Genomic DNA, 16,111 nt, shown 5'->3' with positions numbered 1-16,111 from the left:
TATGGTGTTCGACATCAAATCATTTATTCACACCATGAAAAATGTACTGTAGTACCTTGAGGGTCATTATCATTATCGGTGATTCCTCTCGCATCTGTTAATGACTTACATCATTGTCTGGTAATCAGACAATGTCTTCCCATGTTCGAGTTCAAATCATCTATTCACATGGTTAGACTTGTACTTGAGCGAAAGATTGAACGAGATTGAAGACCCTGAATCTAGTTTCATCCATCCAGGCTACGATATTTTCAGGAGTACTAAATCAAATATACAATGTCCTTACATTCATAGTCATCCATTCATGGGTCTATATCTATAGACGACTATATTTATACATGTAATGAAAGTTTATAAGCTGAGTATGGGTATGCCTTCCCTCAACGAGTTCATGAGAAAAAATCAAACTATCATGATATATGTATTGTAATTGATGCATGTCACCTTCCACTTCGAAACCTCCTCTCCACATGATAAAGCATTTCACTCGACATGCATATTTACGACTTCATGCTTTCGGGGGCAACTGTTACAGATCCATTTGGGCACATCAACCCCAACTTACAGATCAGTACTTTAGGGCCCATCAAACCCTAATTCAGTTTTTACATGCCCTAAAGAAGTCAACCATCAAAATTCCTAGCTTCCCAAGAAGTTCCATGACTAAAATCATCCAGAAACTACCTCTAAGAAGATCAACGCAGGAAGGCCTTCATTAGGGTGCGCTGCAGTGCATCCAATACACTGTTAGGGTGCATTGCAATGCACTTGTTCTCTCTTTTGCCTGCGCTGGGCGAATTTGAGCGAATTTACATGAGGGTTTGAAAGATTCCTTATCCATTGGATGCCTCTAGAAGTTTCTCAAGACTATCCACTCCTTTGGGTTCGTATTTGGATGAGGGAGGGAGTTAAGGAATATCAATCCCTTTATCCCTTTCTCCATGAAACTAAATCCTAAGTTTGGGAGGGCATTCATTATCACCATTTATGGCATAACTTCCTTCATTCACCTATAAAAGACCACTCATCTAAGTGATCAGGGGCTGGCTGGGCTGGAAATCATTGAATTATAGGGAGATGCTATTATTATGAGACTTGAGTTGATTTCAAGTACTGTAATGATGTCAAAATGTCTTTCTTGTTATGAGGAGAGGATGGGATTGAACTGGAGGAGTGATGCTGAATCAAGAAAATTGGGTTGTAACTCTTCATTTTACTAATAAAGTGTTCAAATCTTTTTCCATATGCTTGTTTTATTCATTGATACTTTCATATGTGTACTATGAACTTGATTCCATGCTATGTTTAATCAATAGATCATTATCATATGCTTTGATCGGTTTTTTTCTTTTGTCTATGTGCAGGTACTCTTCAAGCGGATTAAGTACAGAAAGGAGCGACAAAATTGGTCAAGGGAGATAAGGAGTAAGTGAAAGCTACAGATAGGCTGCTTTACCTCTTATTTAATCTATTGGTCATAGAAAGAGTATAGAATGCTTTGCACTGTTGTTCTAGACTTAGCTACTAGTCTAGGGGTTTAAGTGTTTATCCGTAGACACTAAAACTTCCCAAAACAGTGTGTTATAGGTTAACTTGTTATTTTTATATGCTAGTAACTTGATGATTAGGGTTATTACCTTAAGATCTTGATGTTATATGTATCATACTAAGTTGGATTGGTCTATGAAAATGGTTAGGGTTATGAAATTTAGGTATGAGTTATTATGTTGTGACATTATGTCATACTAATCTAGACTGACTGTGCATATGTGATTATTATCATGAATGATAATTTTTTATGAGCTTATGATGTGAACATGTTAGCTAGTTACCATTATGGATATCATGATCTTATATGTGTTTGAGTTTATATGTTGTGAAGTTATCTCGTGCTAATCTAGATTGATTGTGCAGACAAGATAGCCTCCCCTGAGATACATGAAGGTGTGAGTTCTCTTATGCCATCTAATTGTGTTTGAATGTTTGAGTATGTAGTTTATTTGGTGTCAGTGTTTGGTGTCTATTATATCATCTATATATTGATTGAATGTTTGATTAATTTAATGATATGAGTATGTGTCTATAAGATTTCTTGCTGAAATGATCTTGTTTTAAGATGATTGTACTAACACATATGTGTTGAGATAACTGATATGTACTTGAGTATAAGTAGGTGAGAGTTTTAGAATTATGTATTATGACTGATGAAATTGATTTGATTGTTGATTATGACATGGTTGTTAGACTTGGTAAAGCTTGATTTCAAATTAATATACATGATGTATTTATTCTTGGAACATGAGACTGACATGTGAGAACAGTTGTAGGGCAACATGCTTGGTATTATCTTGACAAGGTAATAGTTGATGTGTTTATATAACTAACAATTGGGTGATGTGACACTGCATAGTAAGAAACAATTGCAGCAAGGAAAAGGTAAAAGAAAGGAATTGGGTGAAAAATTCCTTTAGCTATGTTTGGAAAACGTAATTCCAAATGAATGAGTGCTTTGCATACATGAAATGTTCTTAACCTTGAATTTGTCTGGCATTATGAGGATATGTGCATATTCATAAATATGTATTTGACAGGTATAACAGTTTGTTCTAATTATGACTAGATTTGTCAAAGGAATTGGAGTCCCTTGAGAGATGGCATGGATGTGCTTGGTTACAAGATAACGTGCTTGACACAAAAAGGTAAGGTAGTTGGTGTATTGTTATGTTTATTTATGCACTGAGAATTATGTGTTTATGGAAATATGCTGCAGGGGATTGCATGGAAAAGATATTACCATGAAATCTTGGAGAAGGCTCAAGTTGAGCTTTCCTTTGGAAGCACTGGTAACCAAGGGGATTGAGTCATGGTGTCTGTTTTCAGCCTTGTGGTCTTGGTCTTTTGTGATTTTTTTTGCTTGATTGTAGTTGTGTTTGCGTCTTGTGCATGCCATGCCACTTTGTTTGTGGTGTTGTATTGTTGTTGGTTTTCCATGGTTTTCTTCTTGTTTGATTCTGGATCTTGCCTTTTATGCTTTGAGGGCCTTGGGAATTGGTTGGGAAAGATGAAAATTAATGGAGCTTAGGGAGATATGAATGAAACCTAGAAGGTAGCGTAAGACCCGAATGAAGCTTGGTGCATGAGTAAGGGAAGTTGAAGCTAAGAATATGACAATAGATTGGATTGGTTCGATCCATTGGTGTAAATGGACAATGGCAGTACAATCATGAGCAAGGTAATTAGGAAAGGTAAGGTAAATAGATTTGTGTCTTCAGATACCTTGGCTACAATTGAGAACTATTGTTCTCAATGTTGTGCATGTTGTGAATAAATAAAGGGAGTTCTCTTCACCTTGACTTTATGGTATCTGGTAATTATGTTGTGATCATTATTTTGCTGATGTCTATATACGTATGCATGTATGTCATGTATGACAGGGTCATCATGGATCATGATTTTTTTATGTTAATGTTTATATGTATATATGTATGTATGTATGTCGTTGTCTGACAGGATCATGCTTGTTTTATATTGATGTTTATATGTATACTTTATGTATGTATGTCATTTTCTGACAGGGTCACCAAGGATCATTATTGTGGAGGAATGATTGCTTACGCAGGTGAATGACATGAAGAGGTTCCTAGTTTATGGAGAATCAAGTGGGAGAGTAGTCATGAAAAATCTACAAGGTCAGTATCATGTGAAGATGAATTGATATTGTATACTTGTATTATAGTTATGTTTATGTTATGGATAGGCTATGCTAAGAGATACATTAGCGAAATGAAAGCAATGTGGTCTATGGCATGTTGGGACAAGCATGGGTAAGACATTGGAAGGTTTCTTGGTAGAGACAATGTGGTTTTGGATGTGTGGTACTATTGTTGTGCATATGTTGTATATGTTGTACATGTTGCATGTGTCATTTTCTGTGCATGTGATATTATGTATTTATAGTGTGTGTACTTGTTGTTTATGCAATGTTATGTATAGGATGGTACAGATAGTGTTGTATGAATATTGCATATGCAGTGCTAGGTATAGATGGTGCTATGTACATGTTGGATATGTGAAGTTGTGTACATATGATGCTATGGACATGTTATACATGCAGGGAAATGTAAATATGTTGTTGTGTGCATGTTGTACATATGGTGTTGTATGCATGATTGTACATGTGGTGTTGCGTGCACGTGGTGCTATGTACATGTTTTTCATGTGGTGTTGTGTGCAGGTGGTGTTGTGTGCATGTCGTGCATGTGGTGCTCTGTACATGTGGTTTTGTGTACATGTAGTGCATGTGGTGTTGTGTACATGTGGTATTGTGTACACACTATACATGTGGTGCAGTGTACATATGGCGATGTGTATGTGTTGTGCAGGTGGTGTCATGTACATGTGATGCTGTGCACATGTTGTGTAGGTGGTGTTGTGTACAAGTGGTGCTGTGTATATGTTTTACATATGGTACTAGGGTACATGTATTATCGTGGGCATGTCATACATGTTGTGTTGTGTACATGCAGTACTATGTATGTGCATTGTGTATTCGTGGTATCATGACATGTGTATTCTTTGTGTTGTACTCTGTGTACATATATGTATTGTGTTGTACATCAGGTGTAGGTGTATGTATTATATGGTGGTGTACACCAGATATAGGCATATGTATTGTGTTGCGTTGTACACTAGGTGTAGGTGTATGTGTTTTATGCCAAGTGTAGGTGCATGTATTTCATGGTGTTATATGTCGTGTGTGGTTCTATGTGTGTGATGCATACTATGTGTATGTGCACATGGTTGAGGAGAATGTAGTGGGTGTCTGTCGGGTGTGGAAAACGATATAGAGTGCACACAGAATTAAGACAAAGGTAGACGCTAAGGATTGATTAAATGATAAGTATCCATATTTTATTTCGGTTTTATTATGCATGTGATCTGTGATTCTGGTTTATGATGGGTACATTTGATCTACGACTTTGATTTACGATGGTTGTGTTTTGAGATAAGCTAATTTGATATGTTTATACATGATGATTCGGTCAAAGATTCCAGTTTGACTTGTTGTGACAGAAAGTATACATGATTGTAGAAAATCCTGTAGATTCACAAGCTCATGAAATGTACTGAAGAAAAAGGTAAGAATCTACTTCTACTTTCAACCAGTGGAAGCCAATATATTGATGAAAACAATATGAACAAGAAGAAGATAAATCAATGGCACATAACACAAGAAGTATATGGTGAAATCCACTGCTCAAAACCACGCTATCTGTATTGGATATATCAGAAATATGAGTGAAGATACAAAGCTTGTTCTCACTAGAACAATTCCGCAGAAGTATTCTCAAATCTCTCAGCTTACAAGCTAGCTCAAGCTAAATCCTTAGCCTATTCAACAACTCTCGAAGCCCCTAATCTCTTGCGTAATTCCCAAGATGAATAGCTCATATTTAAAGGGAATCCATGCTTCCAAAACTGTGCAATCCAAACATAGGATCAATCTCAGATGCATGCATGATATTTACACTCCAATAAATAATACAACTGATAGTGCACCATCCCTGCACTCTAGTCTCAATTGGGTCTTTCTCTGAACTAACATGCATGAGTTTCTTATAAGGGAATCTTTAGTTAACTGGAGGATCACTAGAGGATGCACTAGTGCACCAACTGACTATTAGTCCTTTATTAGTTCCTCAAATAGTTTGGAACTAATTTAACTTAACTTAACTCAGTAAACTGAGTGATTTATTTTCCAACTCAATTTAAACTCATAATGGACCCATAAAACTTAGGGAGAACATATACATGACTACAGAAAGACTTCCAAATCGAAATTCCAAAGATGATTAAGTTAATTAAACTTAATTAACTATTTACAAGTGTTTATGAAAGTAGAATTCAATTTTAATTCTTAGTTTAATTTAAGGACAAATTAAATTGGAATTGCTTGTTGCCATTTCTCAACACTCCCTCTCAACAAGAAAGGGATTATCAGCTACCTCAATCCTGTCTCTATGAAACTCAAATTTACATCTTGACAATTCCTTTATCAAAATGTCAGTGTCTTTCTCCTTCGTGGGAATGTACTCTAACAAAATGATCCGCCTCAATACAAAATATCTAAGATGATGATATCGGATATCAATATGTTTGGACTGACCATTAAAAAATATATTTTTAGAGAGTTTGAAACAACTCTAATTATCGCAGTAAATCATAGTTGGATCCATCTACTGACCAAACAAACCAACCAGGATCTTCCTCATCTAGATGGCCTCACATGTTGCTTGACTCGCATCCATGTACTCTGCCTCTGCCAAACTGAGTGCAACCGATCTTTGTTTCCTATTGTACCAAGAAACTGTCGTTGATCCAATATTGAAGATTACTCTAGATGTGCTCTTCTTGTCAGATGGACTCCCTGCCCAATCTGCATCGGTGAAGCCTTGAAGCTTCACTCCCTCTATCCATCTGTACCATAATCCATACTGGCAAGTGCCTCTGAGGTATCTCAACACATGCTTTTCCACCTTCTTATATAGCTTGGTAGGCCTAACCATCACTTGACTAAGTTGGTTAACTGCATAACACATATCCAGTTTCGTGTTCACCAAGTACATGAGCAAACCCATAAGTTGCCTGTAAACAGTAGCTTCCACTACTTCGCTTAAAGTAGCATCCTCCTTCTTCTAGTTACCTGCTAGAGGAATCTCCATGGGTTTGCTGCTCTCCATGTAGAATCTCCCGAGTATCTCATTGGCATACTTTCTCTGAGACACAAACAACTCCCCATCTCCTACCATAGCTCGATGCCAAGAAAGTAATGCATGAGCCCCATGTACTTCATCTCAAACTCTCTCACAAGGTCCTACTTGCAAGACTTGATCAACTAATCATCACCTGTCAGTATGAGATCATCAACATAAATTACAATGATCAACAATTTACCTTCCACCACAATGTGGTATAGATTTGCATCCGCTTCATGCTTTGTGAAGCCAAACCTGGTGAAGTAGCTATCTATCCGAGTGTACCAAGCACGGGGTGTTTGCTTCAACCCATACAATGCTCTCTTGAGTCGACACACATGTGACTCATGGTCAAAGGTCTCAAAACCTTCAGGCTGCTCTATGTACACCTCTTCCTCAATCATGTCATTAAGGAAGGTTGTCTTCACATCCATCTGATGTATCTTCCACTCCATCCATGCTGATAGTGGCAACATAGATCTAATCGACGAGTATCTTGCAACATGAGAAAATGTCTCATCATAGTCAATCCCCTCTACCTGTGAAAAAGCCACGGGCCACAAATATAGCCTTATGCTAGGATCCAAACTACCATCTGCAACATGCTTTACCTTGTAAAACCAACAGGAGCTCTCTACCTTAACCTCTGGTGTTGCGACTGCATCCCAAACACTATTATGAACTATGGAGTCATACTCCTTCACCATGGCATCAACCCAAATCGACTGTTGCACTCCTTCCTCAAAGGAATATGGCTTTGTCAAAACACATTCACCCATAAGAACTATGTATCCAGTGTACCTCTCAGGTGACTTACTCTGCCTACATTGAGAAGTGGGTGCTCCCACATTCTCTCATGCATCATCCAACAATCTATCAGCCTCTCTAGTGCACTTTATTCCCTCTCCGGAAGGCTCTACCTGAGTAGATGTCTCCACTCTCAGATCCTCTACATGTGGTTGCTCCACATCAATCTGAGGCTCCTTAACCTTAGGAGCTAAAATATCCTCATCTACATGTAGCTCTCAAGGGAAACTTGCATGGCCTTCTCCTCATCGAATCTGACATCCCTGCGAACCACTGTCATCTTTCTGGTTAGAAAGGACACCCGTTAGTTGTGAGGTGTATCAGTGTACCCCACAAATATCCCCAACTCTGCTGTCAACTCAAGCTTATTATGTGCATCTTTGGTCACATGGCAATAAATTGATGACCCAAAAATCTTGAAGTGACCAACATCTAGCCTCTTATCGGAGTAAGTCTCCTATGGTGTCTTCATCTCAAGTATCCGACATGGGCTAAAATTCTAAACATAAACTGCTATGTTGCATGCCTAAGCCCACAAGTGTAGTGGTAGGCCCTGATCATGCAACATCGCCCTCGCTACCCCTACTATGCTTCTATTCTTCCTCTTGACCACCCCATTCTGCTGAGGGTTATGCGGTGCCATCAACTCCGATTTAATCCCTTCCAATGTATAAAATTTCTTAAACTCATTTGAGACATACTCACCACCATTATCACTCCATAGAGCTCTAACCTTCTTGACCAAATCTTTCTCCACCAATGCTTTAAACTCACAAAACTTTGTGAAAGTTTGATCCTTTTTCTGCATGAAAAATATCCATCATTTTCGAGAAAAGTCATCAACAAATATAGCATAATACCTGTGTTTTTCCGTGGACGTTGTCGAGAATGGTCCACACACATCTGAATGGACTCACTCTAGACAAGCCTATGCTCAACTGTCTCTATCATGAAAGGAATATTTGGTGTATTTTCCCAAAGTACACCACTTGCATGTATCAACTTGCTCAAGCGTACCTTTGGGAAGACTGATAGAGATCTGCTACAATATCTTCAGAGCCCCGTGATGCATGTGGCCCAATCGCTTGTGCCACAACTCACTAACATCTCGGCTCTACACCCTTTATGATTTTGTGCTCAAAGTATCACACTCCTCTACCTCTAGCTTATAGAGATTCTTCACCCAAATCCCTATCTTCTTTACTTGACCCATGGCTATGTGTTGAAATAAAAACTTTCCTTTTGAGAAGACACATCATAGCCTCTATCCTCAAGCATGGAAATAGATACCAAGTTCTTATTTAGCCCAGGAACATACATAACATTCTTCAAGGTGATTGGAGCCCCATGCTTCCTCTGAAAATTAATTGTGCGCAATCCAGTAACACTATACTTCTCGTCATCACCCATCCCGATATGCATATGGAGATCTTCCTCCTCCAGGTCACTGAATAAGTCTTTTTCACCAGTCATGTGGAATGAAGCTCCACTGTCTAAGTACCATACACTTCCCATCATTGATGACACCATGCATGCAATGAGGGAAAATTCCATTTCGAATTGAGAGGCCAAAGCCTCACCCGCCACTCCTCCTGAGGACTTCTTCTTGGACTTCTTGAGTGGACAATTTGTATCAAAATGGCCCAAATCATGACAATGAAAGCACTAAAATTTCATCGTGTATTTCTTCTTACCTCCATGATAAGAATCTGATTTGGAATGAGAAGCTTTCCCTTTCCCCACTTTTGCCTTAATCACTAAGGTACAGTTCTCTTCATCATCAGTCTTTGATGAAGAGCCATTCCTAGTGCTCCTCTTGATCTCCTCCTGCATCAAATCTAACAATAATCATTCCCAATCCAATAACTTCTCCCGACCATTGAAAGAGTCTTGATAACTATGCCAACTATATGGGAGACCTAGAAGAGCAAGAATCACGATATCATCCTCGGCAACAGTGATTCGAACACTTCCAAGTTCATCACGACATTGATTGAACTTGGTCAAGTATTTTGGAATAGTCTCACCTTTCTCCATTTTTATTTTTTGAAGTTTTCCTTGAGTGCCAATTTCCTTTAGTCACTTCTATTTTGATACAAGTCAGTCAATGCTTTCCACATATCATATCGAGTTTCCTTGCCATGGAGACTCGAGACAATGTGGTCTCGAACTCCCTCAAGGATTATCCACCTTGCCTTCGCCACACACTTCTTCCATTCAACTAGATTCTGTGCATCTGATGCTACTGACTTGAGAATGTAATGATCAATGAATTACTTCAAGCCATTATCCTCTAGCACAACCTCCATGATGTCCCTCTAGGCTATATAATTCGAGCTACCTTCCAAGGCATGCTCAAGCCGCAAACTGGAGAATGCCATTTGCCAATCCTGAACTATGTATTGTAAATTCAAATTTCACTTGTAACCCAATACTCAAAACTTTTAAATCTCCCTAATATATTATTCTCGGCTCCGATACCATGTAGAAAATCGTGTATATTCACAATCTCATGCAATGTACTAAAGAAAAAGACAAGAATCAACTTCTACTTTCAACCAACGGAAGCCAATAGATCGATGAAAACAATATGAACAAGAAGAATATAAATCAATGGTGCATAACACAAGAAGTATCTGGGGAAAGCCACTACTCAAAACCCCACTATCTGCATTGCATATATCAGAAATATGAGTGAAGATACAAGGCTTTTTCTCACTAGAACAATTCCGCACAAGTATGCTCAACTCTCTTAGCTCCCAAGCTAGCTCAATCTAAATCCTTAACCTATTTAGCATCTCTCCAAGCCCCTAATCTCTTGCGTAATTCCTAGGAAGAATAACCCGTATTTAAAGGGAATCCATGCTTCCAAAACCATGCAATCCAAATATAGGATCAATCTTTGATGCATGCATGATATTTACACTCCAGTAAATAATACAACTCATAGTACACTGTCCCTACACTCTAGTCTCAATTGGGTCTTTCTCTGAACTAACACGCATGAGTTTCTCATGAGGGAATCTTCAATTAACTGTAGTAGCACTAGTGGATGCACTAGTGCACCAGCTGACTATTAGTCCTTTATTAGTTTCTCAAATAGTTTGGAACTAATTTAACTGAACTTAACTCAGTAAACTGAGTGATCTAATTTCCAACTCAATTTAAACTCATACTGGACCCCTAAATCTCAAGGAGAACATATACATGACTACAGAAAGAATTCCAACTCGAAATTCCTAAGCTAATTAAGTTAATTAAACTTAATTAACTATTTACAAGTTGCTATGAGAATATAATTCGATTTTAATTGTGAGCTTAATTCAAAGACAAATTAAACTAGAATTTCTTGTTGCCATTTCTCAACAAGGATTGCAAGTGTACCTTATTAAAGAGCTACCAATGAGGTATGATGTGAATTTATTTCAATTTATTTTAAATCTAATGGAAGTTATGTGCTTGGTACAGGAAGCACGAAAATTCCCGGTTGGGTGGTTGAAACCGACTACAAGAATTAGTAGTAGCAGTGAAAGAAATTGGAATAGGTAGCAGTATGCTGGTAAAGCACTTCAGGAGCAAGGGCATTATGGGACACTGGTACCCAATAGTGTCCATTGATTTCCATGAGCATTCTATGACCGATTTGATGGTTTTGAGGCAGGTATATTCCTTGGTTGTTCGTTCTTCCGATGCAAGGAAGCCTTGCCAAGGGATGGATCACCCAGGAAAGGGGATGTCGAGGAACTTGGAAGGTGAGTGACTACATGGAAGGGGTGACCGGATTGCTCGAGGGACTGTGTAGTAGAGAAGGGAAGGATGGGGATGGATTTATTTTGGTCATTAGAATTGCCAGATGGAATCCGATGCACATTGGGAGTGCGCCTTGGAAAAATGAGTTGTAACTGTTCACTGAGAGGACAAGTGGTGCATGATTGTAGTGCTGGACATTAGATGAAGCTTTGACTTTGATAGTGGATTCTGGACTTCCTGGGAAGTAGGTGAATCCTAGTACTACCTTTGAGGGTGGAGGTGTGAGCCTCTAGATTCCCTTGTTGATTGATACATTCATTTTATCCTTTTATTTTATGGTTGAGTAGATGTGCATGTGTATATATGTTTATTATTGTAATACCGTAACGAGTTGTGTTATAAAGATGTAGTAAATGACATGATTGGCATGCCTCAACAGTGGACCGTGGTCATTGTAAATAATACAATGAGATGTGTTATAAATATCCATGGGTAGTATGTTTTGTTTTCAGCAGTCTTGTAACTTGGTTATAGATGTCATTGAACACCTAGGACAGTGTTACCCCAAGGGGGAGGGTTCTATAACAACCTTGGTTAAAAATCCATGTAAATATAAAAATATAAGACCATGGTCATGGGACACATATTCCAAGCTGAATGGTGGGCAAAAAATGCTAGTGGGTGTTCATTTGGTTTATTATGGCTAAGGAAACTAGCAAAGGCAATGGCTACGGCTTTGGAAAGGAAAAATGGCATTTATTGGCATTTTATTTATGAAAATAATTGAAATTAGGAGAAAGGAAGGTGAAAGGTTACATGTTGTATATGAGGAGGAAAATGAAGGAAAACAATGGAAAATGAAGAAAATAGAGGCTTCATTGATAAAAAGGCTTCTAAGGATCAGTTGGTAAGCTTTTGACAAGTTTTGGTGGAGCTCCCTTCCATTCTCTCTCTCCCTCACTCTTGGACACTTAGATTTTTCTTGGGGCAGTTTGGCATTGGATCAAGAAAGGAAAATAAGGCTAGAGGAAGGAAGGAGAAAGCAAGGAAGAGTGGTATCAAGAAACTACAACATGATTCTTTGCAGGTATCAATTTGCATGTGTGTCTTCCTTGCTAGATTTGGCATGCATGGTATTTCATGTGGTTCTTTTGATGTTATGGCCTTGGTTTCGCCAGGTGTGACAATGTTTTCATCCTAGTCTTGCCATTTCTGGGTAGCCATGGTGTGGTGGAGTTCTCATGCTTTGGTTGAGCTGGATTACTGGATGGATTTGAAGCTAAGTGAGGTGGATCTCCGAAAGAAAGAACACATGGCTTAGTGATCCCTGAACCAGACTGTGGATTGCGGTAAAGCCATTGGCCTAATGACTCCTGAACAAAATTATGGGTTGCAGTAAAGCCAAGTATTGTGTGCCTCGGTGGGCCTAGGAATCCTCGACTAGTTAATGGCAGGATATACAGTAAATCCTAGAGGTGGGTGCTCTCCATCAGGCCTAGTAGTCCCATGATGGAATATGCAATAAAGCCTAGAGAGTGGGTCTTGGTTTAGGGCCTAGTGATCTAGTGTATATTGTGGTAAATCCTAAGAGACGAGGACACAGGAAAATTCCTCACAATGTAGGTGGAGAAATATGGTGGCATTCATGCTTGTTTTTGTCTAGTGGTCTGGTGAAGATCATGGTAAAGCCTATTATTAAATGTTTATTGTGTTGGTTTAGTGATCCAGGATGGATTATGGTAAAGCCTGGTTTCTATTGATGAGGGTGAGGTGGTTTAGCCTCGAGATGTCCTGGTTGGTTCTTTTGGTTTGAGTCCCACATTCATGCTTGGAATATGGCACGAGGGTGGATTGTTGAAGAGAGAATTGGCTGTGCGATTCTATGGTTAGGTGGAATGGTGTAGTCCCATCCCAAGTTGGATTTTACATTCATTAATAAGAGTTTCTTTCCTTGATATATTATGCCTAAATGTATTGGTTTATAAGTGGATTCTATGTCTGACGTATCCTTGATATTTTTGTTGTTATTATGCTGGTTATAAGCATGTATTATGGCTATGATGATGTATGATGCTTCTCATGTTTTTATTTTTAAATGAATGAACAATGTATTTATGACCTAATAGATGATAATCAAACTAAGGATATAAGGGACCAATGCTTCTTTGCGATTCTCAGATAAGTATGAGACCCCTATGCTCAGATATGTTGTTTACTCCTGTAGATTACATATTTCTGATATGTTTGATGAAATTCTTGTCATGGTTAGTAGGGTTCTAGTCAAAGTCTTGTTCAAGTAGTTGTATTTGTAATATCATTCACTTGTTATCTTTCTGTTATGAAAGTGTCATTCAATTATGGGCAGTGACCTCGGCTCTGGGCTTGAAAAATTGGCTCAAATCCTAGGGATGTTGGCTCAACACTGAGAAAAATAGTCCCAGAATGCTAGTATACCATGTCGTGGGAGCGTCCAATGCCCTTTCGACGCATGAATGCCAATATCAAGGGAGTGTGCAAGAGTTTAATGGTCTAAAAATTTAGTGGGACCTAAGGGCTAGTTACCTGAGATGTTGGGATGGTTCCTGGGAGTCCTGTTATTGATGTGGAAGTTTTGTATGGTGTGTTTCCGTCGATTACACTTCCTTAAGGTCATATAGGAGGTCAAATCCCATCATAGTAGCCTCTCGTCACATATTTACCTTGGTTGGATGGTTACTTGGGTAGATGTGGGAGGAGGGTGTTACATCAACATGGTTTTTCATGTCTTTCATAATCATCAACATTGGTCTTTGATGCCAAGGTTAAAAAATGTTGGGTTTTAACCCTAAAATGAAAAAGGGGTGATGTTGCATCACTAATTTTCAAAATCAGCATGAAAATCATGATTTTATATTACCTCCAAACAAAAGAGAACTCAGTAAAGTTCTCATTAAGTTGGTAACATTGTTAGCCTTCGGTAAAGTTCTCATTAAGTTGGTAACATCGTTTGTCATGAAGGCCATTCTTCTTCATCATTATAATCTCAGCAACTTTCCCCTTAATGGTCCTCTAAGCCTAGATATTTCACATCTCTTTGGGTGGTTTCTTAGTTGGCTTATTTAGCATAAAATATCCCCCTTCATTGCTCCCATTAGTCCCTTGAAGTTGTCCCTCTTAGTTATTATTTGAATTTCCCAAGAAGCACCTAGAGGATGACTTTGTTTTTAGCTTAGGTGACAGCACTTATTACTTCTTTGCACCTAAATTCATGGGTGGCTAACTCTTTCATCCCTTTGCAGATCTATTCCTTCCCAGACACACTAGAGCCTCCTACCTTTCATAACCCATTTATGGATGTTCAAAAAATCAATGTCACTTCTCTCCCTTTCCAATGTTTCTTCCCCAATCGAGTTTGTGATAAATTTGCCAATTAGTAGTCAAATTAGAAGCTTATGGTTTGACCCCTAGAAGTCTTTGGATGTATTTCCCCATACCTTTGATGGGAAATTTATATAGAAACCCAAATACTTTCATAATTATAAAACTGATAATTTAACTACCACATCCTTCCAATTAGATATTTTCTTGGGAAAGTTGACAATCTTAGACTTTATAAAAAATTGGCTAAGCAATGAATTGGGATTATTTCCATGGTTAGGTTTTATACCCTATCCCCCTTCCAATAGTAAGCTAGCCTACTGCATCATCAAAATAAAAAACAAGACTCTTTGATTTAAGGATATCATCCCTTTCCAAGTCCTAAGGACTCTAAATTGTCAAATGAACACCCTCACCTACAAAGCTTCAAGATTGAGCAAGGGAAGACTAAGGGGAAATGAGGGTATTTCTTTCCAATTTATCCCATAGGTTCAGATTCAATGTTAATTATGCATGGTGACATGTAGCAAGCTCATTAATCATCATATGTCAACACATCCAATCCATCATAGTATAACTAGATAGAGGGAGGATGCCATATTTGTCATCCTTACAACATCCTCATACATGCTAATATTTACATTTAGCTAGAAATTTGAAGGTTATTTATTGTATATGTAGGAGAAAGGTGGGATTATGGCTTAGAGGGAAGGTGTTTCACCTAACAAGGAGAATTGGTGGTGGTCAACTCTAGTTCAACTATAATTTTGTGTAAGCACTCCCTTTTGAACTCTACTAGTGATTCTTGGTATTTTTCAATAGTTTTGGTTCAATCTATAGTGGTTACTATCCTAGTTTGGAATTATGTGTCAATGTTTGTTTAGAGATTTATTCTCCTTATTTGGCGTGTTGGTTCTTGTTTGGAGCCCTTGCTTCATAACATTAGAAATAGGGTTTTGGGTTCCTCCAGTTGAACCTAATTAAAGTCTTGCTGAGGAAGGTTTTGGATTTGATTTTCCATATCTTGAATGAATTTCTAAGAAGGAAAATGTCAAAGACCTATAGCTTGCTTGAGTTTTTCTTATCAAACTTGAGTTTCCCCCAAGATTTCTATGACATGCGATATCATGCATCATTTCCTTGCCTCAGCTACAAAAACTTGTCCAGATCACAAAAAGATAGAAAATATAGATCAACGCCTTAGAATTCAGCCTCTTCGAGGGGGAAACCTCATTTACATTACACAAATGAATGATTCTTTGATGATTCAAATGACAAAACCTCCTTTCTATATATAGGAGTCTAAGGAGTCACAATATAACATAGCCAGCCTAACAATAATAATATAAAGGCACAAAAATAACAATAGAGGGATTCTATGGGGCACAATAATAACAATATGGGGACAATAGGGGCACAACAATATTAATAAGGGATACAAC

Source organism: Pinus tabuliformis, chromosome 1_1, assembly GCF_031772625.1.
Source record: "Pinus tabuliformis cultivar Carrire ecotype Pingquan chromosome 1_1, CPIR1, whole genome shotgun sequence".
Lineage (NCBI taxonomy): Eukaryota > Viridiplantae > Streptophyta > Pinopsida > Pinales > Pinaceae > Pinus > Pinus tabuliformis.
This window is presented reverse-complemented; position numbering follows the sequence as displayed.